General features: G+C 36.0%; 1 long non-coding RNA gene across 1 annotated transcript; it reads left to right on the top strand.

Annotated features, from left to right (window-relative positions):
* The first annotated feature begins 3,763 nt into the window (after positions 1-3,763).
* LOC135770490 (uncharacterized) lies at positions 3,764-6,227 on the top strand. Its single transcript, XR_010542651.2, has 6 exons — positions 3,764-3,879; positions 4,582-4,719; positions 5,059-5,156; positions 5,297-5,382; positions 5,463-5,577; positions 5,715-6,227. It is a non-coding gene; the product is annotated as an uncharacterized lncRNA (long non-coding RNA).
* The last annotated feature ends 20,578 nt before the right edge of the window (positions 6,228-26,805 follow it).

Here is a 26,805-nt window from a genome sequence, read left to right as displayed (position 1 = left end):
TGTAATGCACAGCCAAGCCAGGTGACTTGCACGACCCACCTTATTCCCCTGTGCAACGCCTGACTTGCACGACCCACCTTATTCCCCTGTGCAACCCCTAATATAAATTATCCTTTAAAGTGAAGGCATAGCGAATGCAATGGAGCAGTTTATGCATGATACGTTTGGAAATGAAGTTGCGGGTTTTGCACGGGTTTGATATAAAATAAAAGGTTTAATTTAGTTGTTTGCAATTTGAAATATTTTTACAAGATATTCCTAATAAATTAACTTGAGCTATTTCTGAAATGTTTCTTTAATAAAGAACACCGCTATCTCATAACGCAGTGAAACCTATTACATAAAGTGAACAATTGATTGTCGAGCAATCGATATCAACCTATTCAGCACCATCGCCATGGACAGCACCTGGTAACGTCGTACCTAAGAAGGAATACCTTAAGAAACCCGCTAAGGTACATTTCGGGAAACGCGCCTAAGGTATACAGGTTTAACTTAAGAGTCTTTGTAGCGCGCTAAGAGACAACGTTATCGGGAAACGCAGCCCATCGTTTTGGCCTGTAATAAGTAATATTCATGAGCCTTTCTTCAGACATTTACTTGGGTAAAACACGACAAAAGAAACAATGCAATGTTTTGCACAGTTTGCCGTCAGTTTACAGGTAAAGTCGGAAGCCTTTTCTGTTGAAACATGTTGTATATGTATACAATTATATTTAACTTTTGAATTATTATTTTTAAATATGTGACAATCACTGAAATTTTGAATAGGTCTAGACTGCACATGATCATACCTTTCATTTGTGATCCTTACCTTACAGCTTTGAGTATGTTTGCACAGACTTCATTTGAATTCAGAACCTTTCACAGATCAAGCTCTAATAAATTATTTTTGTTATTTATAAACAATTAACATAGTAATATAACATAGTTAGATAGATTTGGAGAGTTGATGAATCATAATTTCTGCATAAACATGCACGCTATACACACAAATACATGAGTGTAGTAAATTAAATACATTGTGAGATGAAGTAAACCACAATCTCTTTAAAGGGGACATTACATGAAAATTTTTCCATGTATAAGTGCTATAATCAGGTCCCCAGTGCTTCATCAAAGATTTATTTTAATATCTTAAGAGCGTCTTGTGGAAGTTCCCTTTAAGGAAAGTCTTTACACATTTGGTGGCCAGATCTGTAATGCCTCCGGTCAGCTACTTCAGTCATATGAGAAAAAATAAAGTATTGTCTATTTGAATGGGGGCAAACCAATATGTCAAAATGTGCTTGGTCACTCTGTTTCCAATGCTCAAAATATTACCTTTTTCATTTTGCTCCAACAAATGCACACAGGAAAGTACTTCCCAGCCCTCCTAAAAAGCACTAGCTTAAATTAACGATTATTGTCTTTTTTTTGTAAAAGGTGGGACTTCCTTTGCCCCAAAGCAGCTGTACTGCGTGACTCCATTTCCAGAAATATCACTGCACTCTTTTTAATGTCTGTACTCTTTGCATGAACTTTAAACTCACTGTGTGCCAGGCACGACACAAACATTTAATAACTGCTATAGGCCAAGTCCAGCTATCTCCAAATATTTAGCTGTCTGCACAATTAAGGTGACCACAAGGTTTGTGGCAAGCAGCAAGGTAACAGTTCTGGCTGACCCCTGAAGGTCAAGTGGATTTGGTCGGATTTCTAGTGTGAAGAGTCTCTAGAAAAATCTCAGCTTGAGTCTAAATACCATGCCAGCAATCCACCAAGAAGAGAAAATGTCTTAGGAAATCCAAAGTCCAGTAAAAAATGCCTGACAGAATCTGAAATATAACAGAGTAATTTGGGGTTACATTTTCTTTGGTGCTTAGTCTTTCTTTTCAGTAAATGAATTCACACATTCACTAAAAATATGCAAATGAAAACTGGCATTGGCCTTAAAACAAAAACATGAAGACAAAATGAAGTTGGGTAAACATCATCAACTAATCAAATAAACAGTGCGTGCAGAAGCCAAGTTACAAAAAAAAAAAATGAAACACATGCCAATGCTGAAAAATATTTTCTACATACTGTACTTGTTAAATGCCATTGACAAATTCATTTGGATTTCCACCACAGTGGTTTTCAACATATCATCCTCCGGCTTATGGCAAAAATCCTGTGTTTCTTTAATTACACATTAGTTCCAGTAGATTTAAATACTAAATGAAACAGCTGAGGAATTTGACACATACGGTTTCAAAGGCTGGTTTGACCTTTGAGTTAATGGCACATTTCTCAAAGACCCAACATTTCATCCTCATGAAGGATGAGCCCATAGCCAATAAATATTATCTATAGGCTTTAATGTATTTAACTGGTAGGGGCCGTACATTTACAATCTCTTTCATAAAAAAAGGAAAAGTTGAATTAAAAAACACTGTGATGTGAGTTTATTCTTTGGTACATACACTGTCAGAAAACCAATGAAAATTTGTAGCGGTGAGGGGGGCACAAAATAACTGAAATTGTGCTAAAGGTGCAGTGTGTAAATTTTAGCGGCATTTAGTGGTGAGGTTGGGAATTGATACCAATGGCTCAGTCCACTGCTCACCCCTCGCTTTTGCAGCTGAAAAAAAAGATAACTGTTAGGGGAAATAACTTTTTTTGTCTTAATTTTGCAGCCATTTTAAAAAAATCTATTTATATGCATTGCTGAATAATACATGGATGGTTAGATGAAGGATCATGGATGGATGAATGTGTGGATATCTGTCTATTATAGGCAGATATATAAACAATATCCACCTTTAGTATATAGACAGAATTTGATTGAATTATTTGTGTTTAAACTAAATTTTCTAGCAGGTGTTACAACAAACCTTCTGTTTGTTACAATGAACCCCACCTATTGCACATATTAGGACCTTTTTAAGGGGACTGCTGGCGTACATTGTTTGACCAATGGTACATGGCCAAAAGCATGTGGAAAATAGCAATTTCAGTGAAAAGTAAATTTAATGCTATGGCATACGATGACATGTCTACTGTATAAGACAGAAATAGCTCACAGAGTCAGGTGTGAAAGAACATGATGCCAAAATCTAAACCCTGAACCCTTTAAACGCTAACTGTCACTTCAGTGAATGGAAGCAAATCCACACAGCCATCTGGAAAACTTATCACAAAATGAACCCTGAACAGGTGACCAGGACCCCGGCATCACATCTCTAGATCTTTAGCCTCTTATTACACAGCTGCTTGCTGCATGAGCGAATCTAACTCAAGTATTGCAGAGTTTTCTGCAAATATTTTTTTTTATGAGTAGTGAGATCCGAAATATCATAAATACAGTTATTTGATTTATTTATACAAGAAATAAACATACTACAATGCCAACATTATGAAATCCTCCGTATTTGCGTCAGCGGACTCTTAAACAAATGTTAGCCTTTGGAGTCTACCAGCTGGGTGTCTTACGCTTTAAATGTGGTCAGCATGTTCACCGCAGCCAAAAACAAGTGACATAGCCAGCCTCCACACTCAGCAGTCTTTCATGAGACAGACATTGACATCACAAGAAACCTTGCTTTGTTATTCATTTAAATGTTCATGTATAATTAAATAATAAAACATTTTGGCAGTGTTCACAGCAAAATCACCAGTGTTAAATTTTCAGGGATGGTGTTAAATACACAGTGTTGATGCTGTTTTAACACTATCTGGTAATAAAATAACACTGCCATTGCTAGGCCAGTGTTATATTCACGACAGTATCAGTGTAAAACAAGGGTGTTATCAGATTTCACTCTGAGCGGTGTAAATCAAGCCACGCCTCCACTAAACATTTCCTGTCAGGGATTTTACCGCCATTTTCTTTCACAGGAGGACTGAAGAGATCAGGTAAATCAGTCTCATAATATTCACATGGTTTGGCTAAATTAAACTGTTATTTCTCTGTCTGACTCTATGCAGCCATATGCCAAAAAACCTAAATAAGATATTTTTCCCATTTTATTTCCCCTTTGTTCGTTATTTGGTTCAGTTTAATCAGAGCTACCTTGTGTTACGTTGTTCCCTTGTTAGTTTAGTATAAAGTTAAACTGCTAGCTAAAAGTTTAAAACCAAGAAGGATAATATTAACAGGAGATATGAACGAAAGAATTGAACCATGATAAAACGCGACATGCACTACAAATTGAAGGTATGAAATTAAGTTAAATGAAAGCTCGTTTATTCACCATATGATGCTCGTTATGAGGTAATCATATAGGCTAGATACCGTGAGTTAACGAGGTCGTTTACATGCACGTGAGTGCACGGATATTGGTTAATTATTCAAATTACTGAAAAACACGGAGAAAACCGCAACCGCAACGTCATGTGTTTTTCTAAGATGTATGCAAACAGGGGAAATATCGCCAAACCAACAATTAATTTGACCAAAACCTCACAATATATCATCATTTGTATGCACAGATTGGATGCATTGTGTGTTGTAAGCTTTTCATGGCGCTAGATGTCAGACAGATGCAAATGGCAAATACATACGGAAGTGTAAAACGTGTAAGGCTAACGTGAACGTTTTTTTTTCTGTCATTATAGATGCTAGTTTGGTGAAAGTTCACACTGAGTGCTTCAAATCATTCAGAAGAGATGCTGTTTTTAGGGCAGTTTATTAAAGAAGACCTGACATGGATGACTTCCAATGAGAAACGACTGCTAATACATTCATTACAGAAGGTAAGTTTATATATTTATACATATAAATCATTTTATTTGACATAACTGAACAGTTAACCAATCTTTTTAGTATATGTAGTTTTGTACATATTATTATTATTATTATTATTATTATTATTATTAATCTGGAAAGAAACTCACATGACCTGCTGCCAACTTTAATAAAAATATATTATCTTCTCATACATCGTTTTGCTATTGATGTCATATTAAATAGCAATCAAATTGATTACTATTTTGAAAATGTATAAATGAAGATTCATATTGTCTTGAGTGCTGTTTTTAATATAAAAAGAATGTTGAGTTTTCAGAGTCTTTATTGTCATTTTTTTGTGATAGGACCCTACCAGACTATATTTGAATACGGCATACCCATGAATTCTGGAACTGTTATTCCTTAACCCAGTTTGGAGGATAAGAGCTTACCAACTAGTTATGTGAGTACACACAGTACATTTGTACTGTACACTGTCTCTAACATGATTTATTATACTGAGATGATTTTGATTCAAATAACAGTTAAAACTGCACCCTTTTTGGTATTTTCTTGACTCTTTTTGTCTTTGAAAATCTGCAGAAATATGCTGAGGTGATGTATTGCAAAATAGCCAACATACAACAATATGGATGACCCTCTGTCTGGTCAACAGGAGTTTAAATATGGTAAGTGTACATGGGTTTGCTACTTTTACGGTTTTAAAGTTTAACTGTATACTCATGGTGTTTAAATTCTGTTTTGCTAGGACGGGACAGTGATGTGGCAGCTCTTCCCTGGCTCATTCACCTCTTGCCTTCATTTGTGAAAGGAAGAAAGACTGGAGAGGGTCGATGTGCAACTGAAGCTACTGATTGTGCTGTGTAAGTTTTTTAGTATTTTGTTCTAGTTATTTATTCAGCAGTTAGTTTGCTTGCATTGTTCACCCCATGTAAATGCATACAAGTTCATAAATACACATAAAATACATTCATCAAATACACTCTTTTAAAACACTTAGGTGATGAGCATCAATCCATGCTTTGAGGGGGATGAATCAGCACAGCCCTGCCTGCACTGCGTTGGGAACAGAAGTTGCATCCAGAATTTTTGCATCATTCTGGACCAAAAAGCCATTCCCTCCATGATGAAGACCTCTGATGCAGCCTTCCACTACATCATGAGTAAAACAACTACAGAACTAAATACCAGGTTGGAACGCATTTAAGAAAAATGAAACGTCTTTTGAATTGAAATGTCTGTTTTGTTATGGAAAAATCTTTAGTATTGTGAAGGATAAGCATTTCTGCCTGCCAGTAAGGTAATTGCAGTGTATTTTAATGTTCAAGTTTTGAGTAGGGTGGCTAATTTTTTTTTAAACTCTCATTTGATATATTAAAGACCTTATAATAAGTGGTTTTCATGTCACTGTGCTGTGGTATAAGATAACTTTCATTATTCCATACTGTATTCTGTATTCTAATTGTAGCTGAGGTATTTAAATAAGCAGTGTTAAATGCAAAGTGTTGTGTATTAATGTAAATATTAAATGTGATGTACTTTAATAAAAAGAGGTTTTGCAATATTTCTTGTCATTTGTCTTTTATAGAAACAACCCATTAGCAACAAAAGTGGCTATTAATCAGTATTTTAACACTTAACATTGTTGAATTGACATTACACTGGTGTTGACCTTAAATTAGGAGTGTTAATTTTTAACACTGTATTTCTGTGCCAACACCAGTGTAGTGTGGAAACAACAATGAATAGTGTTGAACAAAGTGTAAAATTTAACAATATTGAGTGTTAAATTAACATATAATGAGTGTTGTTAAATTAACACTACACTTTTGACTAAATTAACACAGTGTAGTGTGGACACATATACACACTTTTCAAGTGTTAAATTTGACACCCTGGGTGTTATTTTAACACCAGTGATTTTGCTGTGTTGTTTGCTTCACATGGATCAAAACAAATCCAAATGAATGGCATGACGTGAAACGAAGGAAATTGTTAAATGCCCAAATCCATCAAACTATGAAACTATGATGTTTTTAGCTGTGTACTTTAAATCAGAAGGAGCTATTAAAGTAATAAACCACGAGAAGCCGGGTGGGATTTATTGCTTTTACAAAATAGCAGAAACGGCAATGTGACACAAAACACCAATGTTTAATGTGTGACCCTGAAAACCAGGCTAAAGTCTCAAAATCAAATTCTGAGGTGAACGAGAATCAAAGTCTGATTTTTGGCATTAATTTCACTATGATTTTCTTCATTGACATGACCTTACGCAGTAAATATTAAATATATAAAGATTATATTTTCACAGAATGCTCTTTTTGGATGATATTTGAAAACAGTTAATCTTAAAAAATTACTTTTGAAGGGTGAACCAGATGTCAACACAGATTTCAATTAAACTCATCAAGCACCATCTAAAACCACGTTTTCTTTATTTAAATTTTTTGATGGTATAGTCATCTTTGAAATCATATTAAAAGCAACGAAATAACAATACGTGTATAATAATTGGGTGGGCCTGTGATCAAAGTGGGTGGGACATCTACTGGCCACACCCCCTAAGTGCTCTTTTGCGTTAAAGAGCACCTATTGTCTAATTCACGTTTTTACATTTCCTTTGGTGTGTAAGTGTGTATAAGTACGTTAACGATATGCAAAAGGTTCAAACCCCAACCAAATCTTTTTTCTTGGACTACAACAAACACACAGATTGTAGGCAACAGTTTACTTCCTGGGATTTGGTGATGTAGACAAGACCGACATTATCATAATTCCTCCCACTTCGGACTCAGCTTGTAAATTAACTCCTGTTAAAAACCGAATCTTTTAAACATGGTGAGGAGCGTCACGTTTCTTGCTGACGTCAGAGGTATTCAGGCCAATCACAATTTACAGATTAGCTGACCAATCAGGGACACAGAGCTTTCAAATCCATGCGTTTCAGGAAGAGAGTGAATTTTGGACTACAAAAATTTACAGTATGTGGAAAGTAATGTGTGTTTTTAACCATAAACCACACAAACACATTGTATTATACCAAATACACAAATAACATTGTTTTTAAGCAATGAAATAGGTGCTCTCTAACACTTTTTATTGCAAGTGTGACAACAGGGCTTTTATAGACTGTACGTATAAAGGCTGTTTGGCAACAAAACTAATTTTGCTATTGTTACAAGACAAATGACCCCATAATTGCTGTTTAATCACAGCCAGGTTGAAATATGGCTATATAGAGCTTTTGCTTGTGATGCTGATTCATAATATGAAATAGACATCCCAGTGCTTTTCTGGTAATATACAGTATCATTACTCCTGGATTGCCTCTCATCCAATTAGTTCTGAGGACCGCAACTAACTGTTGCATAAACTAAAATATTACACTATAACACATAATATATTTCAGCTTTATGCAAGTCATCATTTTTGCTTTATCCGATGTTCTAGCATCACCTGATTTAGTAGCTTATTTTTCTAAAGGTGTGCTGTGTAACTTTTATGAGCATCTCTTCAGAAAGCCATATAATATAACTATATTATCAGTGGTGTATAAACCCCTTGCAAAATAAATGTTTTATTACCTTTGAAATAGCTGTTTTTTATCTACATATACGTACCGTAGGTCCCCTTACATGCACCGCAAAAATTAAAAGTTGGATTTACTTAAAAAATTACTTAAATTGGTAACATCTAAAAATTAAAACTTTTATTTTTCACTCAAAGTGAGAAAATTTTATTTGGTAAAAAATACATTTTAATTAAATAATTTTGTGTTAATCCAACGATTACTTTTTTACAAAGAGTGGAAGTCACAATTTTACACTGGCATGTTTCTATTAGCCCTTAGTTTCTCAGATAATGACATGTTTGTCCTGTGGGACTAGCGTAGCTTCTCTATTCATTTTGAAAGGGAGGACTAAGCTGTCGGTTGCAATTTACAATCTCACAGGCGGCCGGGGACTTTTTTTGAGGGTGCACGATGCAAAGCTCAACACAACATGTAATTTGCCCGTCATGTCTTTGGTACATCATGCAAACCTATGTGGATCACTCGACATCCACAAAATACGTTTCTGCTGCAGACGCTTCGAATGGGTTTATGATAAAAGAGATGCTCGCATTTTCCAGATACTCGCTTTATTTCATGTGTAATCAGTTAGTGTCGTGCGAGTGTTGTGAACGTGAGCGTCTCTTTTATCATAAACCCTTTCGACGCATGTGCAGCAGGCACGTATTTTGACATGATGCATGATGCACATGGTTCACATGATGCAACAAACACATATTTTGACATCACAAGCAACACATATGACACTCTGTACACATATTTTGAATTTTTCCCCCTTGGAAGAGAAGTTATTGGCCGGCACTGCCACTAGATCCCGCTAAAATCTACACGCAGCAAACACATATAAAGCCAGGGGCGTCATGCACCAATTTTTTTTAAGGGGGCACAGTGTCAACAGCTCCCAGAAATTTGTGTATACACAGACATCAAACGAAATATTATAGAGCTTTCAGTCTTTTCCATGGCACTTACATTTCTAACAATCTGAAAACCCCTGCTTTCATGCAAAAACCTCCAAAATAAAAGTGATGACTAACTTTCATATCAAATACTATTCAATCGGAATAATGACACATTTGCATCATATTCACATCTGAAACGGCATGTTTTATTTAAGTCTTAATGGCTTGTTTAATTGTGTCATTAATGCATTTTGCACAACAACTACATTATCATATAAAATTTATGTAATTTTAAATCCATAAAGTATATAAACAACGAAAATGACATCAGCTATAGCCACGTGATTGATTTTAATGTTCAATAATGATTTTAAAAAATATGTTTAGATACAATTATTAGAGGAACGGATTTTTGCATTAAATTTTACCTCATGTGAGCATGTGAGATTCCGCGCCCGCGTGAACTTTGGCGAACTTTGGCGTTGTGCCAAGAAGATGAATCTCTACTAATATAACGTTGAGACGGTCACATTTAAAACCATACATTTTCTACACAGAGAAGGTTAACTGCACATTACCGTACTGGGGTTTGGAAATGTTGTGAGCGTTTCTAACACGTTTTAATTCCTCAGATAGCCAAATGCAGCAGCAAGCCAGCAACAGCAGAGAGCTCGTGAGCGCGCCCAGACACTGATGACGTCTGCGGCTGCGCTCTGACTGCAGCGCCAGCTGCCGCCAGAATAAAAGTAATGTAACATGATCAAAACACGATCAAAACGGCGAAAATCTCCGAAAAGTGACAAGGATGCAGCACAGAATGTATAATATTGTGCATATTAACAGATTAAAAGTCAAATAACAGATTAATGGACGCTTATTTGATTTAGAGGTTGGATGCAAAATCCATTGGCTCAAAAAAACCAAGGGGGCAGGTGCCCCCTCAGTTTGAATGGGCATGACGCCTCTGTATAAAGCTATGATACATAACTTATGCCTCTCTATCGCCATCTCTGTTTGAAAAATAAAAATGCTGTTGCATTTATGCACTTACTGTACCTTTATATTAAATGACGTCAAAGTAATATTTTTCGTAAAATCAGACCTGACATCTCAACTAATAAATCTCAACTTATAAGATCATCGTTGTGAATTGTGGGTTTTTATGTATTGATTTTTTTTTTTTTTTCAAAAAATACAGATTATTTATATTCAGATATTTTTATCTCATTCCCCGCCAGACATTTTTTGAAAAGTTGCCCGCCAGCATTTTTTGTGATTTTCACAAAATGCCTTTCATGACAATGCTCTTCTATAAATATATAAACATACAAATATATCAAATGAAAGAACAGACCCTCTGCTTTCAAACAAACAATAAACAAACAAACAAAAATGGGAAAAAACTTTTCATCCTATCCATATTTTTTTCTCTACTTATAAATTCTTAAGTATTTGTCTTTAAAAATACTATTTTTTAGCAAAAAGCTAAAATATTTGCATTTTTATGAATATTTTTTTTAGAGATCAGATTCAGAACGATTATCAAAACATACACAGAGTGTAAATTTTGTTAAAAACATTTTTCATAAATTGTGTAGGTGCGGAATTGGAGATAAATAAAATAAAAATTCTTCAGAAACAAATTTTTTATGCAAATGTTTTCTCTTAATTGACGAGTCAATGGCGGGGAAAGAGTTAATAGTTAGTGGTCTGAGATTAATACTAAACTATTTTTAGTACAGTACCACAGCTTTGGATGTCAGTAGACGTGTAATATCAGCTTTTTCTAAAAATAGCACTCAACTCAATGAGACTTTGGCCCAGGGGTGAATATTTGAGAAGATGGGATTGTCACACTTGACAGAGACTACTTGTACAGAACAGCTTCAACTATTTGGCATCTAACATTAGCAGTGCTAATCGGCCTAATTGCTCTTCTGATCTCGTCTGCATTTTAAACAGCGTTTGGAGCTTTTAGTGCTCTGCTGGGAGCCAGCCAGTTCACAGGAGCAGGACAGCAGGCCTGTAGAGAAGTAGGAGTGTATATATTTAATCTGTCTGTTTCCACGGTTAAAATTGTGTGAGAGCTTTAAGAGCATGTCTAGAGTGCTGGGCTTTGTTGCTATACTAAGGTTATGTTGGAGGGATTTGTAAAGAGTTCTCATCTGCATACTTTTGTGCAGTCACGTCAACGAAACGTTCTGAACTCTTGAGAGTAAGTGGCATAAAAATTAACTCATTATTTGTTTTAACTTGATTCTCAAAACCTCATTTTTGGGCAATAACCCGCATAAACTAAAATGTTTGCAGTTCACATGTAGTACTTTGATATAATATTAGACTTGAGTTTATTGGACTGTCAGTATATTTTTTTACATAATATATACCTATTCACTTGGTTCACTGTGTGAGTTGCAAAGTAATTATTTATTTGTTATTATTTATTTTTGTTTTAGATGTTTCTCCTAAATGCCAGTGGTTCTCAAAGAGGGGATGGGTCCCCCTTGGGGGGCACAAGGTGGTCCTAGAGGGGCCCCATATTTGTGACATTTTATAAAATACATACACTTACTTTACTTAGCACATAGAAAGGGCATCTTTTTGTTTTTATAAAATCTCACTTTCGGCTTACTCACTCGGCTATAGCAAAGTTTTTCTTTCCTACAAAAATTAAGCTTATTGTTTCCATTTATAAGATTACATTTCTCAAAAACTTCTGTAGTTCTGGTATTAAATAAAACTTTGCGACTAAATGCTGAATTGCTAAATGCAGCACAGTGAAACATGACTGCACCTTGAAAAGATTTTTATTTTAGATGTTATATTTGGTATCATGAGTGATGACAAGTACAATATTGTTGTAGAAATCCTGAATTAGATTTCAACAGCAGTCAAAGGAAAAGGCTGGGTTTGTTGTGGTGGATGAAATATATCCTGCTATAAAGTGCAATATGGTTAGAATGCAAATAGAAAATTCAGAATGCAACACTAATTGAGACTTGCAACATCCAACATTGTGTGCTTTGCTTTGTAAAAGATCCACTTAGGCCAGCCCGCACATAAAAATAAGACTTCTTGAGTATATACCTTTTGTATCCAATCTCTACATTGTTTCATTTCTGAATGGCCAGTACTAATGCACATACATAATTATATTCAAAAGTAAGCTTCTTCAACAGTACATTCAGTTCCATTATCATAAATACGGAAATATGTGGTAGTGTTACGTTTCTGTTTAATAAGGCTTATGTACTGAAAAGCCAGAAATAGGCTTTAAAAGATCAGTCTACATACAAAACCATTTCTTTTATACCTTTTTATAATCTAAAGAACCTTTATTCACTTCAAAGAACCTTTTATTTAGGTTCTTTGTGGGTTCATTCAGACAAAAATGGCTCTTCTATGGCCTCATGAAGCACCTATATTTTTAAGAGTATACTTTGAAATATATAGTGAACAAAATGTATTTTCAAGTTACTTTCATCAACTTCTACTGTACTAAACTCTAAAAATGTTGTGTTGTTTTAACCCATGGTTGGGTCAGATATGGAGGTTTTGTAAATTAGTTGGTTACACTTTATTTTGATAGTCCACTTTAGACATTCTACTAACTATAAATAACTTTGCAACTACATGTCAACTAACTTTCAATAATTTGCAACTATACGTCAACTAACTTTAATTAGAGTATTAGTAGACTGTAATGGTTGGGGTTAGGGAAGAGGTTTGGGTAAGTGGAATAAGTTGACATGCACCTACAAAGATACTTATAGTCAGTTGAATGTCTGTTGAGATATCATCACAATAAAGTGTTAGTAGATATTAAGCAGACAGTCTACTAATTCTCTAAAGATTGGTAGTTGATATGTAGTTGCAAAGTTACTTATAATTAGTAAAATGTCTAAAGTGGACTATCAAAATAAAGTGATACCAATTAGTTTAAACCAATTGTTGGGTTTGTCCATATTTTGCCCAACAACCCAACTTTTTGTAATTTAGGAAAAAGGGGATACATGTCTCCCAAAAGTATATGCCAATGTAAAATCATAACTTTTATACATATAATTAAAACGTTAATTAAAATGTTGTTTCAGATAAAGTTCAGATATATGCCGTAAAGTTGTGAATATTTAAAACATCCAAAACATTGGGCTGACAGAGTAAGTCTGAATTTAAATAAAACCTTTTCTGTAGTGTACTGTATGAGTAAGGAGAGTTCAGATAGAGATTCATGTGTAAAATATTACTTATCACTTGAGCTTCAAAATGTGCACTGTTCACGTCACTAAAAGCAGTTTAATACAGTGGTTTTATGAAAATACCTATGAAATGTCAAACATTATTAACAGAAAATTGGTACACCATTTGCTGAAATTAGGTTGAATAAGTTAAATGTTAGAGATCTGGCTAAACAGCCTCATTTTACTGTTAATGCGCAGTATTAAGGTACATTCACATTATAAGCAATTTTTTTCACTGTGTGTCGCTCCTCTCTTTCAAAAGAGGCGATTCTATATCTGGTTGTCATAAACAAATGAGTAACGTCCGGTCCAGTAACTGACGACAGACGGATGACGTGAACTCCCCTGCTTCGTTCTGATTGGTATTCGCTCATAATTTGCATGATGTTAAACATTTCTCAACTTTGTCGTGTAACTGGACACGCCCCATCCAGCTGTCAACGGTCACTGTCACTCGTGTCGCCGGTTGCCGCCGAGCTTCCATTGAAATCAATGAGGTAGCGTCGCTCTGCTACTGCTAGTCACTTATAATGTGAATGTACCTTTAAAGGCACTCTAAGCGAATCTGTGTGACGTCACTTCTTTTTGACGTTCAAAGTGTTGTCAAACAAAACGGAGTGTAGCTAACTCCTCCCCTCCCCGTCCCTTCGGTGCTTTCTGAAAGAGTCATCCCACTCCCAAATCTTTCTTGTCGTTTATTGGCTGGAACACTTTCTTATGTTTCGTGATGGTAGGTTTGACCACTTTGTATTTGTTGCAGTTTGCGAAGCCTGGGCTGTCTACAGAGACGAAAAAAAAACGCCATGGCAAACAAACTAAATATTACAAAATAGTTAAATGATTACAGAAATGTTATTCATTTTAAAATTTTGAAGGGTAGTATTGTTTAATATTATGCAATTTTCTAAGTAAATGAGTAAACTGTCTTAAAATACGACTGAAAACTTTAATATTTATTAATAGGAATATGTACAAATTTGTACGTCTGTAACCCTGTTAATACCTAAATAATTAGCAAATTACTCCTGTCAACACGTCGATATTATACGTTTCAATGTGTATGAAAACAAAGTAAGGTAACACTTTATTTTACGACCCGCAAAGTACCGCGTAATTAAACCGAATTTACAGCGTACCTATTTGTAACAACAGAGTACCTCTACAGTACGTACTTGTAGTTATAAGGGAATAATATTTTAAGTTTGGGGTAATAAGGGGGTAAGAATATATGGAAAATTATTCTCTAAGTATTTCATAACTACAGGGTACATATTGTAATAATACGTGGTATGACTTACGTCTATGGGTAATATGGTCTATGTGTAATATGTTTTTTTTTCATATTTGCTACTTACCTGATGAAGTGTTTTGTATAGCCTACAGTTGATGTCTACAAGCCACGTCGGCAAATAAAATATAACACACAATAAAAATAATGGCAACTTGTACCTCTTTGATCTGTATATGTATACAGGAGTTACCAGGTAACTCTTATATTTGCGGGCTGTAAATTGAAGTGGGGCTTATTCCCCGATTGTTCTGTGTATGTACCAGGTAACTCTCATATTTGCGGGCTGTAAACTAAAGTGGTGCTTTGTTCACCTCTTGTTATAGGGTAAATACCATAAACATACAGAATATTGTTATTTTTATTTTAAAACAACTTATTTCAAAACATCTTTAAAACACTATAATTAAGCCAACACTTAATGTTTATTATCAAATAACTTTTATTTAAAATAAAAAGTCATGACAATTTTTCATTGTTTTTGCGGCTTGGCTTCCTCTGTTGGTGTTCTTGTCCACTCGGATGATGAGTTGATGTCGTCTCACAAATGCTGTTCTGCATTACATATAAAAAACATAAATGAAAGCCTTCAGTAAATGTTTCTTCACTGTGCCTTGACAGAAACAGAGTTTTCTAAGCCAGTTACGTTTATAAATTTTAGGCTTACTTATGTGCTAGCTAACCGGCTACCGTTAGCTAGCAACTTTCTTGAAAAACATTGTTTGAAATGCGTGAGTCATGTATTAACAAAACCAGTCACCTTATCCAGCATGCGGATCCTGCTAACATCACTCGCAGCTGTACTCCACAGTGTAGAACGTTTTTAAAACCTCTTAAAGAAATTTCACCTCAGGATCGCGTTCCAGCAAACCTCCAGCAGACGGCCGCGCGCTCTACACCTGCGCACTAACCTACGCATGTAGTCGTCTTTTGCTTTAGCGGGAGCTGATATCTGCTGTTGTTTCATTCTGGTTTGCCATTTCATAAATTATATTTGGCTAAAATACTTGTGTTTACAGTAAATAAATTGCAAAGCACCACTTCAAATATGTCCGCAAATGTAGGAGTTTCCTGGTAAATAGGGAATAAGTTGCTATTTGTATTGTACTTACCTTAAAAAAAAGATAACCACATTAAATCAGCTGGACTTTTGTTATTAAAAGCAAGTAATATAGGCTACTAAAATAAAAGTGATATGCTGTTATATTTATTTGCCGATGTGGCTCGTAGACATTGACTGTATACAACATTCAGTAGTCAATATGAAAAATTCACAATAAAAAATAAATAAAACATAATTTCCCCATAGACTTGACTAAGTCATACATACCACGTAATATTACAATAGGTACCCTGTTGTTATAAAATACTTAGAGTATAAATAATTTATAATTCTTCATATTCTTACCCCCTTATTACCCCAAACTTAAAATATTATTCCCTTATACCTACAGGTTACCTACCCTGTTGTTACAAATAGGTACGCTTTAAATTCGGTTTAATTACGCGGTACTTTGCGGGTCGTAAAATAAAGTGTTACCCAAAGTAAATGTAAGAGAAAAAGAAAAAGATACTGGCTTTTTGTCACTGGGACAGTTCAAAAAGATAAGGTCCTAATGTGTACCATTTAGCTGTAGTAGTAGCTGACTGGCTGCAATTTACAATATTTACAATATTTTAAGAAAAGTTAATCATCTTTACAAATTCTTTGTACACAAATTAAAAAACAAGTATTTAAAACATCCAGTAGTTTTATTTGTTTGCCACTTAGCCCGCATATACATGTACTTTATTTCTATCTTTGGTTTATCAATGAATCAATATTAGGCACTTCTGTGGGACGCATGCTGTCGCTCAATCTGCCCCTTGGAATCTAATAATATCTTTACCCACAATGTATAGTCCTACAGTGCAGCAAAATGTAAAATGTCCATGTCTTTATTGGAAATGGTGAAGCTGCTCTATTCACCAACATGAGCAAAACATTAGCACACGAATGGTAAGGCTCTTGAAACTGAGGTCAGTGGACCTGTGCAAGTGCGGTCTTAATGGAGAAACCTCCTCTCCATCTCCTCTTGTGTCATAAACATTACTCAGGACCCACAGTGTTTTAGCAAGACTCAGGTGTAATTAGCCTTGGCATACAATGGGCCATTTCTGCGGTAGCACTCGTTCTTCAGGCCCTGTGAAAGCAATATTGCTACAAAGAGGTGAAAGAAGAGGCCTGCTTGCATTATATTTAAAGAGAAGCAGAAAATAATTACCCTGAAATAGGTCCAGAGTAAAAGCAGGTATGGTTGCTTCTGAAAGGAGAAAAGGCTTTACTGGTGTATTTGATGTGTGTGAGCTGAGAGTGAGAGATTTTATCATTCCCATACTGACATCAGGTACAGTATAGCCATGTATCAACATGGATCATTAGTTTATTTACTATATGTACATGTTACCCAACATTACAGTATGTTCTTTGCATCATGTAAGATGATTTTATGTAGAAAACAGTAAATTCGCTAAATGACTTTATGAGTTTAACGATAAACAAAAGGTACATACCCCCAAAGTAAACAATGACGCAAGTTATCGTCTCCAACATAAATCTCTTTTCTCGGACTACAACAAACACACGGATTGTAGGCAACAGTTTACTTCCTGGGATTGGTGATGTAGACAAGACCGACATTATCATAATTCCTCCCGCTTTGACTCACAACCTGTAAGTTAACACCTGTTAGCATTGCATTGTGACTAAATCTTTTAAACATGGTAAGGAGCGTCACATTTTCGGTTGACGTCAGAGGTATTCAGGCCAATCACAACGTACAGGTTAGCTGGCCTATCAGGGATACGTCGCTTTTCAGATTGATGAGGTTTGTACAAAATCAGTGCGTTTCAGGGAAAAACGGATATCTGGAGCTAAAAAATTTACAGTATGTGGAAATTAATGTGTTTTTTAACCATAAACCACGCAAACACGTTGTTTTATACCAAATACACAAAATAACATTGTTTTTTACCAATGTAATAGGTGGACTTAAAAAATATGACAAATCAATTATTAGTATTTGTAGGGCTGTTGAATGCTTTGTTCTGATTGGTTGAGTAATGTCTCACGGTCCTTTAAATTATTTGAAAATAATGCACACCCGTAGTGAATCGGCACTCTGCTTTGTGTCTATTATGCAATTATTTTAAAATAATTCAAAGGGCATTTGTCAACAAATGATTAGTTATTATTGTTTTTATATTTATATTAAATATTAAAAGCAATTGTGCTGGATTTTAAAAAAAAACAACAGTAAAGTTTTGATAAGCGTTCTAAGAACATAAACATATGTTGCATTAATCTTCTTCTTCTGTATTGATCGTTCCCTTGGTCTATTATCGTAGACAAAACCCATTATATGTTAGTGTACTTGTCTTGTTGTGTTACGTGTTGTATTCTGAACATAAGAAGTTTTGTTAAATGCATATAGCATTGTGTATTTACTTTGTATATTCTTACTGTAACTAAGTAAGCAAACATACTGTATTGTAAGAAAGGATATGTTAATTTTTAACACATTGATTTGTGTTATCCTTATTTGTTATTTCGTGTTGATTTTGTGTTCAAATAAATAAAAGGGACAACACAAGATGTGTTAAGCAACACAAAGTGTGTTGTTTCAAAAATAACACAGGGATGTGTCAAGTTAAGTACAACACATTAGAAGTGTTTTCCTTAACTAGACACAACATGTGTTATTTTAACACTTTTATTTTAAGAGTGTATGTTTAAGTGCTGCTGATATCCAATAATGGCATGGCGTAGGATTGTGTCAACTTTGAAATATTTGAGCAATTATCCTTTATGGTTGTTTTGGGTTCGGCTGTTGTGTTTTGATTTTGCGATTTATAAAGCCAGTTAATCAGCATTTTAGCCACGGTCTGCCTCAGAATATCTTTTATATTGCTGTAATTGTATTATTAAACCTATCATTTGCTCTGAATTAATGATTTTTTTGGGAGAGAGAGTGCTACAGTTCAATTAGGTTATTTTTCATTTGTTTGTAAGAAGTCTCTGTTTCGTAACCTTATTGGTTATCTAATAAAAAGTAGTAAGGATAAAGTTTGAATATCTCAGTGTAATAATTAATGCATCAATAAACAACAGAAGAAGCAGTTTGTTATAGCTTTTGTTAAAGGGGACATAGAATGATTGAATGGGGTATTTATCCTTGTTCTGTGATGTGACATGTAGACATATTTTTATTTGTTTGGGTCTGTAACGCCTTAGAAGTTTCCTAAAAACCTCTCTCAGATAGCTCTATTAGGGTGGGGGATTTTAAACAAGTGGTTTTGCACCTATTTGGCTCCCCCTACTGGCTTAACTTCCAATCTCATAACTGATTGGCTGACTTTGCTGCCACTCAAAAAATGTAGCCAATTATTTTAAAGTGGAGGGGCAGTCAGATGCCTGTGATGTCATAAGCATCAGTTTTTCAGATTGGGCCGTTTTCTGGCTAACATTTCTAAAAGAGGAATTTCTATGAGACTGAGATGTTTAGCATGTCTAGCACTTTTTGTATGTTCGTGAATGCGGGTAGACTACCATTATTCAACAAAGACAAGGTAAAAATGGTTTTTCATTCTCTGTCCCCTTTAAATCATTGCTCATTGGCTATTGGAATTGTAATAAACACTATAAGAAATTTCCCTCAGAAACATTGTAGGGTGTGCATTTACTCCCTAATGACCTTGTTTTAATATTATTTAAAGTGCTCTGAATCCAATTGGCTGTGCACAAACCTATTCTCAATGGAGTACTTCCAATCTCTGAGTAATTGTATCTGGCCTGGTCTTCTATGGTCTTCTGTAGCCACCGTACTCGTGAATCTCTCATGTGTGCTAATTAAGTTTTGTCATGTTAAATAAATCTTGTGATTGTGATGAGATTTGTTTGACTTAATAGAAGCATATGGTTTAGCTGTTGAAGTGGAACCTATCAGCCATTGCAATGCAGGGAGTTAATGACAATGTTGGAAGTTAATTGACTTGAGGCACAGGAATTATGGCATAAATTACAGTCAAGTGAGTGAAACGTTGAAAAAAAAACGTGAATTTGTCTTATAAATCAATTGAGATCTGTAACATCTAACGAAACAGTTATTTGTTGTATCTGTCTGTTAATCATCACCTGTTATGGAGGTGTTTTCATTACAAACCCAGGGCAATCAAGGATGAAAAATCAATTTTGCTACCATACAGCAGTACAAGATGATAAATGTTGTGGGCAATGACAGGTGTCAGCTGATAATGAAATAAGTATGGATTAAAGAATACTAAAAACATCTTGACTTCTGTAACCATAGAAAATAAAATGTTTGGTTCTAAAATGGAAAAAATCCATTTTGACTAATTTGGGTAAAAATGTGTTTTCTATACCAAGAACAAGATAAAACCACTATTTTAGGTTATAATAACATAAAAAATTCTAATCCATAATTTAATTTTCAAAGATTTATGATAAAAAATTATTATTATTTCCACAAAAATGCAATAAATTTATGACAAGTGTTTTTTTCAAAATGCTATAAATCTATTGAATCAATATATAAATGTGCATTCATCTTTGCTGTGTTATATTCATTTAGTTGACTAGTGGTATACACTGATTAAACATTAATGCATTAATCAAAACACTTATGCTGAGTTTACACCAACCGCGTTTCAGGCGTCAAAATCGCGTCTACCGCCCCTAGTTTGCTGCTTGAAAAGTTTGAATGCATTCGCGCGTGTAGAGCGGAGTAGACGCGCGGAAAAAGCAAGAATTTGACTCGCGTCAGAGGCAAAATCCGCTTCTTGTGGGAGGGGCAAGTGCTATGCAGCTGTCTGTTTTGCAAGATGACTTATGTTGATTGTGCATTTATGGAGAGAGTTACCAGTTTGTATTTGGTAACCTTACTATAGGGGGAAAATAAACGGCGCAGGTCGATAAACGTCACGTGACTCAAAAGTGAAATGTGTATTTACAACTTACCAGGTTGCCCAATGTCCTCACTGAGAGTCTTCCAAGCGAGGTCCTTTTTATTCCTGTCTCCTCTATAGAAATAAGAACTTGTGTCGTATAGCTCCGGGTGAATGCTTACGGACAATATCAAGCGTAGGTTAAATGAGTGACTCCGGGCCGGGCTGCCACCACAGCAGCAAGCAGGCTCCATTGGTTAACGCGGCCAGTTCAAATTTTTCAACTCGGGCCTCAGCCGCAAATTCGCGTGAACCGCAAAATGCACAGAAATCACAATTTGCGCGTACCGTGCACAGCGCTCAATTCGCGCCTTCCGGGCGAGCTAGTGGCGCAAATGAGGCGGAAATGCGCCTTCCGCGCCAAACGCCTCTTCCGCACCGCGGGACCTCCAGACGCGCATCAACGCGTCTTCACATTGACTTGACATTGAAATCACTGTCGCTTCACGCCTCTACCGCGGTTGGTGTAAAGGCAGCATTACTTTGTAATAATAAGAACACTGTCATTGCCGTAGTCATCATTGGGACGTCGTCACTGAACTTTTTTGACAGCGATCAGCTGTAAAATGTTTTGGTTCTGCTCGATTTTCGTTGACTTTGAGTAAAATAATGGAAAGTTTTTCATAAGATCCCCTGGGGTCAATGTGTTAGCATGACAGAAGCTTGATTTTGTTCTGTAAGGACAAGCAACAGCCGGCCTTTTTTTCTTCACCTGAGTGCTTCTTATGTTAATTATTAGATTTTGATGACTTACGTTTCTTCCCCGCCACAGAAAACCACCACAGGTTTATCAATGCCATCAAAAGTATTATTTAGTTTTGTTTGTTTGTTGATCAAGAAATACAAAGTAGATGAGGAAAACTAGGATTCTGTGTGTATTTAATGCGCCAACATTGTTGTTTACAATGTGTGGAATGGTGCGCTGTGATTGGTTGAGGGGATGTATTGCGTTTTGCAGAGAAGGAGCACTGGCATTTATTGAATAAAAAGGAGAAAAGATGATATAATAACACAGCGGATATCGGATTTCGAATAAAACTAAGAATTAACTTTTTAATACTGACCAGATACAATACTGATTTTGGTGGTAACTATTTTTTTAAATGGTGGTTATCGCGTTTTGGAACCAAACTCTTCAAATATACTCTGTTTGTTTAAAAATAAATAAGTTAACTAATAAATAAATAAAATATCATGATCAACATCATTAATTTTATTTTAAATTTTTAACATACTTTTCCTACTGTATATTCAAAGCCCTACAACATGGAAAATAGCAATAAAACTTTATTGTATATAATAACAGTAGCTGCATTTCCATTACCCTTCAAACTGCGCAAATTGAAATAGCAAATTGAAAATGCGCCCAGTGGTAACCCGACAATTTCACATAAATTCCTATATGTTGCAAATGGGTAAAGTAGTTTTTCAGGCAATTCGAAAAAAGGAATATGCCGCAAAACTGCAATAGACTGCAAATGTTTTTCAGCATTTACAGGACATGCGTAACAGTCACATGATTAGTCTTTAAATATGGCTTGGTCTGTTTGGTTGGATGACCAGAAAAAAAGAGGTGTGTTGGACTTCAGGTGGCATCACAAGAACGGACAAACGCATGACATCAAAATACAGCAAGAGCGATTTGGAAATCGACTGCTCTGTATGCTTTCGAGTCATTCTTGTGTCGTTCTCTCGCCGTATTGTTATGTCATCCTCATGTCTGTCTGTGCCGTATGAAGTCAACAGACTGATCTCATGGAAAGTCATGTTATAGTCATGAAAATTGTGTTCGTTGCACGACTTTCTTTTTCGTTTCATTTTATGTATTGTTTTCTCATTGTTTTTTCCTATTTTATTACCATTGTTGCTTGGGGTTGGGATTAGAATCACTTTCTGTTACAGCTTTTAGACCAAACCCCAAATCTAACCCCAACCCCAGGCGACAATGATTTAAAAATAAGTAAAAAAAAGAGAAAACAATACATAAAATGACACGAAAAAGAAAGTCGTGCCACAGACACGAAAAACGTGAGTGACACGACAAAGACATTCGTGCTCAAGGCACGAAAAAGCTGAATTTTGTGCCATGGAGACGAATAATGTAATTAAATATTTTGTGACTATAACTTGACTTTCCATGAGATCATGTTGGATGTCAAACAGACTTCAGGAATGACTTATCGTGAGAGAAGAAAATTACATTTTAGTCACATAACATTGGTTAATGAAAATGCTGTTACAATGCGAAAACGCGCAATAGATTTTTGTCAACATTCAGAATATATTTTTAAAGTTTTGCACAAATCTTTAATGTAAACCAAGCTACTGATCACAATGACAATCGAAGAACTCCGATGCAAAATGTCTGAATTTGAATTGAAAGTATTTGACAAGCTAATGCAGAGAGCATTCGGTTAATATCATTATTTGATTTTTGACTGAGGTGGCATTTGGCGGCTTTTGCATCTGTGCTTGTCTATTACAGATCAAAGACTGTACTGAAAATGTGTTTTGAGTCGTTTCTTTAACTCTTTCCCCGCCATTGACGAGATATCTCGTCAATTAAGAGAAAACGCTTCCCCGCCAATGACGAGATTTTCCGTCTTTCCGCAATACCGCTATTATCCACCAGGTGGCGCCCTTCCGCAACTTTTTAAAACCGGAAGTATTGCCCTATGGCAAGCTGCTGCATGTCCGTGTCTGTTCTAAAGATCGCTCTGAATCGGATCTCTATGAAAAGTCCGTCACAAATATGGAATTATTTTTGCTTTTTGCTCAAAATATGGTGTTTTTGAAAAAACCTACCCATATTCAAAAGCTGATTGCAAAAGAACCACTAAAGGTAGGATGAAACGGTTTTTTTTGTTTGAAAGCAGAGGGTGTGTTCTTTCATTTGGTATATTGTATGTTTATATATTTGAAGAAGAACATTTTCTGGAAGGCATTAAACTTTGGTGAAAATCATGAAAAACGCTGGCGCTGGCTGGCAACTTTTTTTTAAAACGCTGGCGGTGAAAGAGTTAAACAAGAACCATTCCTGATAAAAACATATCAGTAGTAAAATAATATTAAACATATACATCTGTGAGCTTCATGTAAAAGCTGAACAAACTGAACCCCATTTTTATACAATTGCACATCATATGGAAGACTGGCCAAATCAAATAAGTTTATGACTTTGAAAGGTAGCTCCATTATGATAGGACCCCTCACCCTGGGGAGAACCCGGGCATGGAAACCTCTACAAATCTACACCCCAGCAGGACTCGACTAGCGGAGAAATCAAAAGTGTAATCAAGCAAGGAAAAATATAAGAGCTTGCAGTCTTCTCCATAGGCCTGTGGAGATCATTTGAAACGGGGCCGCAGATGAACGCTCTGCTCTCTCTTTACAGATTACGGCTAGTTGTCTTATAGACGACATGCTGGAGGTCATTTACACTCACTTTGTCTGAACCAGATCTATTAATCTAAATCACGTACTGGCCGTGACTCTGGATTGCGGGGAGTACTGTGTTTTTCCTGTTGTACATTCGCTCAATGAAGGTTTAAAGATAGTCATCTATCTGGAGCACTGCAGTGTAACTGCGCTATCAGCAGCTTCACCCCGTGCTTGCTGTTTTTGCCTGGGTGGAATGACAAAAGGCCATTTAACAACACCGTGATGGTGAACAAGATGCGTTGGGCAGTAACATTTATTCATTTGACAGACAGGTTTAGCCACAGCAACTTACCGTGCGAATGCAAGTACCTCATTATTATTGCGTGTGACTGTTGTGATTTGAACCCATAATAACCTTGGCTTTGTTAGTGTTGCTTGCTACCATTTGAGCTACTGGAACTTTTGTGATATCTGCACTACTTTGTCATTTTGTTATCAGGAGATTACAACTTTTGACTGTAACAATTTACACCATGCTGTGTTAATTGAAATAAATGTTAATCTAAACATACACTCACCTAAAGGATTATAAGGAACACTTGTTCAATTTCTCATTAATGCAATTATGTAATCAACCAATCACATGGCAGTTGCTTCAATGCATTTAGGGGTGTGGTCCTGGTCAAGACAATCTCCTGAACTCCAAACTGAATGTCAGAATGGGAAAGAAAGGGGATTTAAGCAATTTTGAGCATGGCATGGTTTTTGGTGGCAGACGGGCCGGTCTGAGTATTTGACAATCTGCTCAGTTACTGGGATTTTCACGCACAACCATTTCTAGGGTTTACAAAGAATGGTGTGAAAAGGGAAAAACATCCAGTATGCGGCAGTTCCGTGGGAGGAAATGTCTTGTTGATGCTAGAGGTCAGATGAGAATGGGCCGACTGATTCAAGCTGATAGAAGAGCAACTTTGACTGAAATAACCACTCGTTACAACAGAGGTATGCAGCAAAGCATTTGTGAAGCCACAACACGCACAACCTTGAGGCGGATGGGCTACAACAGCAGAAGACCCTGCCGGGTACCACTCATCTCCACTACAAATAGGAAGAATAGGCTACAATTTTCACAAGCTCACCAAAATTGGACAGTCGCAGACTGGAAAAATCTTGCCTGGTCTGATGAGTCTCGATTTCTGTTGTTGTTCTGAGTCGGAATTTGGCGTAAACAGAATGAGAACATGAATCCATCATGCCTTGTTACCACTGTGCAGCCTAGTGGTGGTGGTGTAATGGTGTGTTTTCTTGGCACACTTTAGGCTCCTTGGTGCCAATTGGGCATCGTTTTAATGCCACTGCCTACCTGAGCATTGTTTCAGACCATGTCCATCCCTTTATGACCACCATGTACCCATTCTTGAACATGACAATGTCACAAAGGGTGGTGATGGCCCAGTGGATAAGACACACGCCTTTGGTGTGAGAGACCCGGGTTCGAATCCACTGTGACACACCATTGTGTCCCTGAGCAAGACACTTAACCCCTAGTTGCTCCAGCGGCGTGTGACCCCTGACATACAGCAATTGTAAGTCGCTTTGGATAAAAGCATCAGCTAAATGAATAAGTAAAGTAAAAAAATACAATGAGTTCACTGTAGTAAAATGGCCCCCACAGTCACCAGATCTCAACCCAATAGAGCATCTTTGGGATATGGTGGAACGGGAGCTTCGTGCCCTGGATGTGCATCTCACAAATCTCCATCAACTGCAAGATGCTATTCTATTAATATGGGCCAACATTTCTAAGGATGCTTTCAGCACCTTGTTGAATCAATGCCACGTAGAATTAATGCAGTTCTGAAGGCGAAAGGAGGTCAAACACAGTATAAGTATTGTGTTCCTAATAATCCTTTAGGCGAGTGTACTAATTTGCATCAAAAACAAAGATTGCTCCAAGGATATCTTTAAACTTTCAAATGCAAGCATTCAAAGTAAACTTAAGTCCACTTATATACAGATTAATGATTTTTATGGCACTCAGATTTCAGGCTGTGAACAAAGAGTGCATTCCAATTACAAGGCTGCATCATTTGAAGGCCAACGTCATCACAATGGCACGACGAAGGATGTCCCAATTGAAAGGTTCCTTCAAATGCCTCCAGATTTGGCCTCCAAATGCATCTTTTGTTTTCTGTGAAATGCCTAGGCTATCCAGAGATTCAATGCACGCCTGTAACAGCTGGATATATAAAAAAACATTCATAAACTGAATTACATAAATGTGTAGTATGCAGATTAAAGGTCCTTGAAAACTTTTCTACTATTATTAATGTGGTTTTGAATGAATATACTTTTGCTGCAATACTGTATGTTACGTTTCACTTTTGCTTATTGCTATGGTTGGTAAATTTGATACCTGTATAGGGGAGTGCAGGTGCGAAAGTACTTTTAAGTTTTAGATAATGTTTTAGACAGAGATATATTTTTGCTGTGGCCAGTAACACCAAAAAGTGTGGTCTATCAATACCAGGTGAAATTTGGAACAAATGTAAAACGATATTGGTATAATTTCGCTTTGAACATAAGTAATGCATTTTTACTTTTGACTCTGTTAGCAGGGAATGATGTAATACACAGGTGGGTCAAAAGTAACGCAACAGATTTTTGTGATACACTTGTTTTTAGTAAATATGCATGACTGT

This window comes from Paramisgurnus dabryanus, chromosome 8, assembly GCF_030506205.2.
Source record: "Paramisgurnus dabryanus chromosome 8, PD_genome_1.1, whole genome shotgun sequence".
NCBI lineage: Eukaryota > Metazoa > Chordata > Actinopteri > Cypriniformes > Cobitidae > Paramisgurnus > Paramisgurnus dabryanus.
Note: the sequence above shows the minus strand (reverse complement) of the source record. Positions and strands in the feature narration are given on the sequence as shown.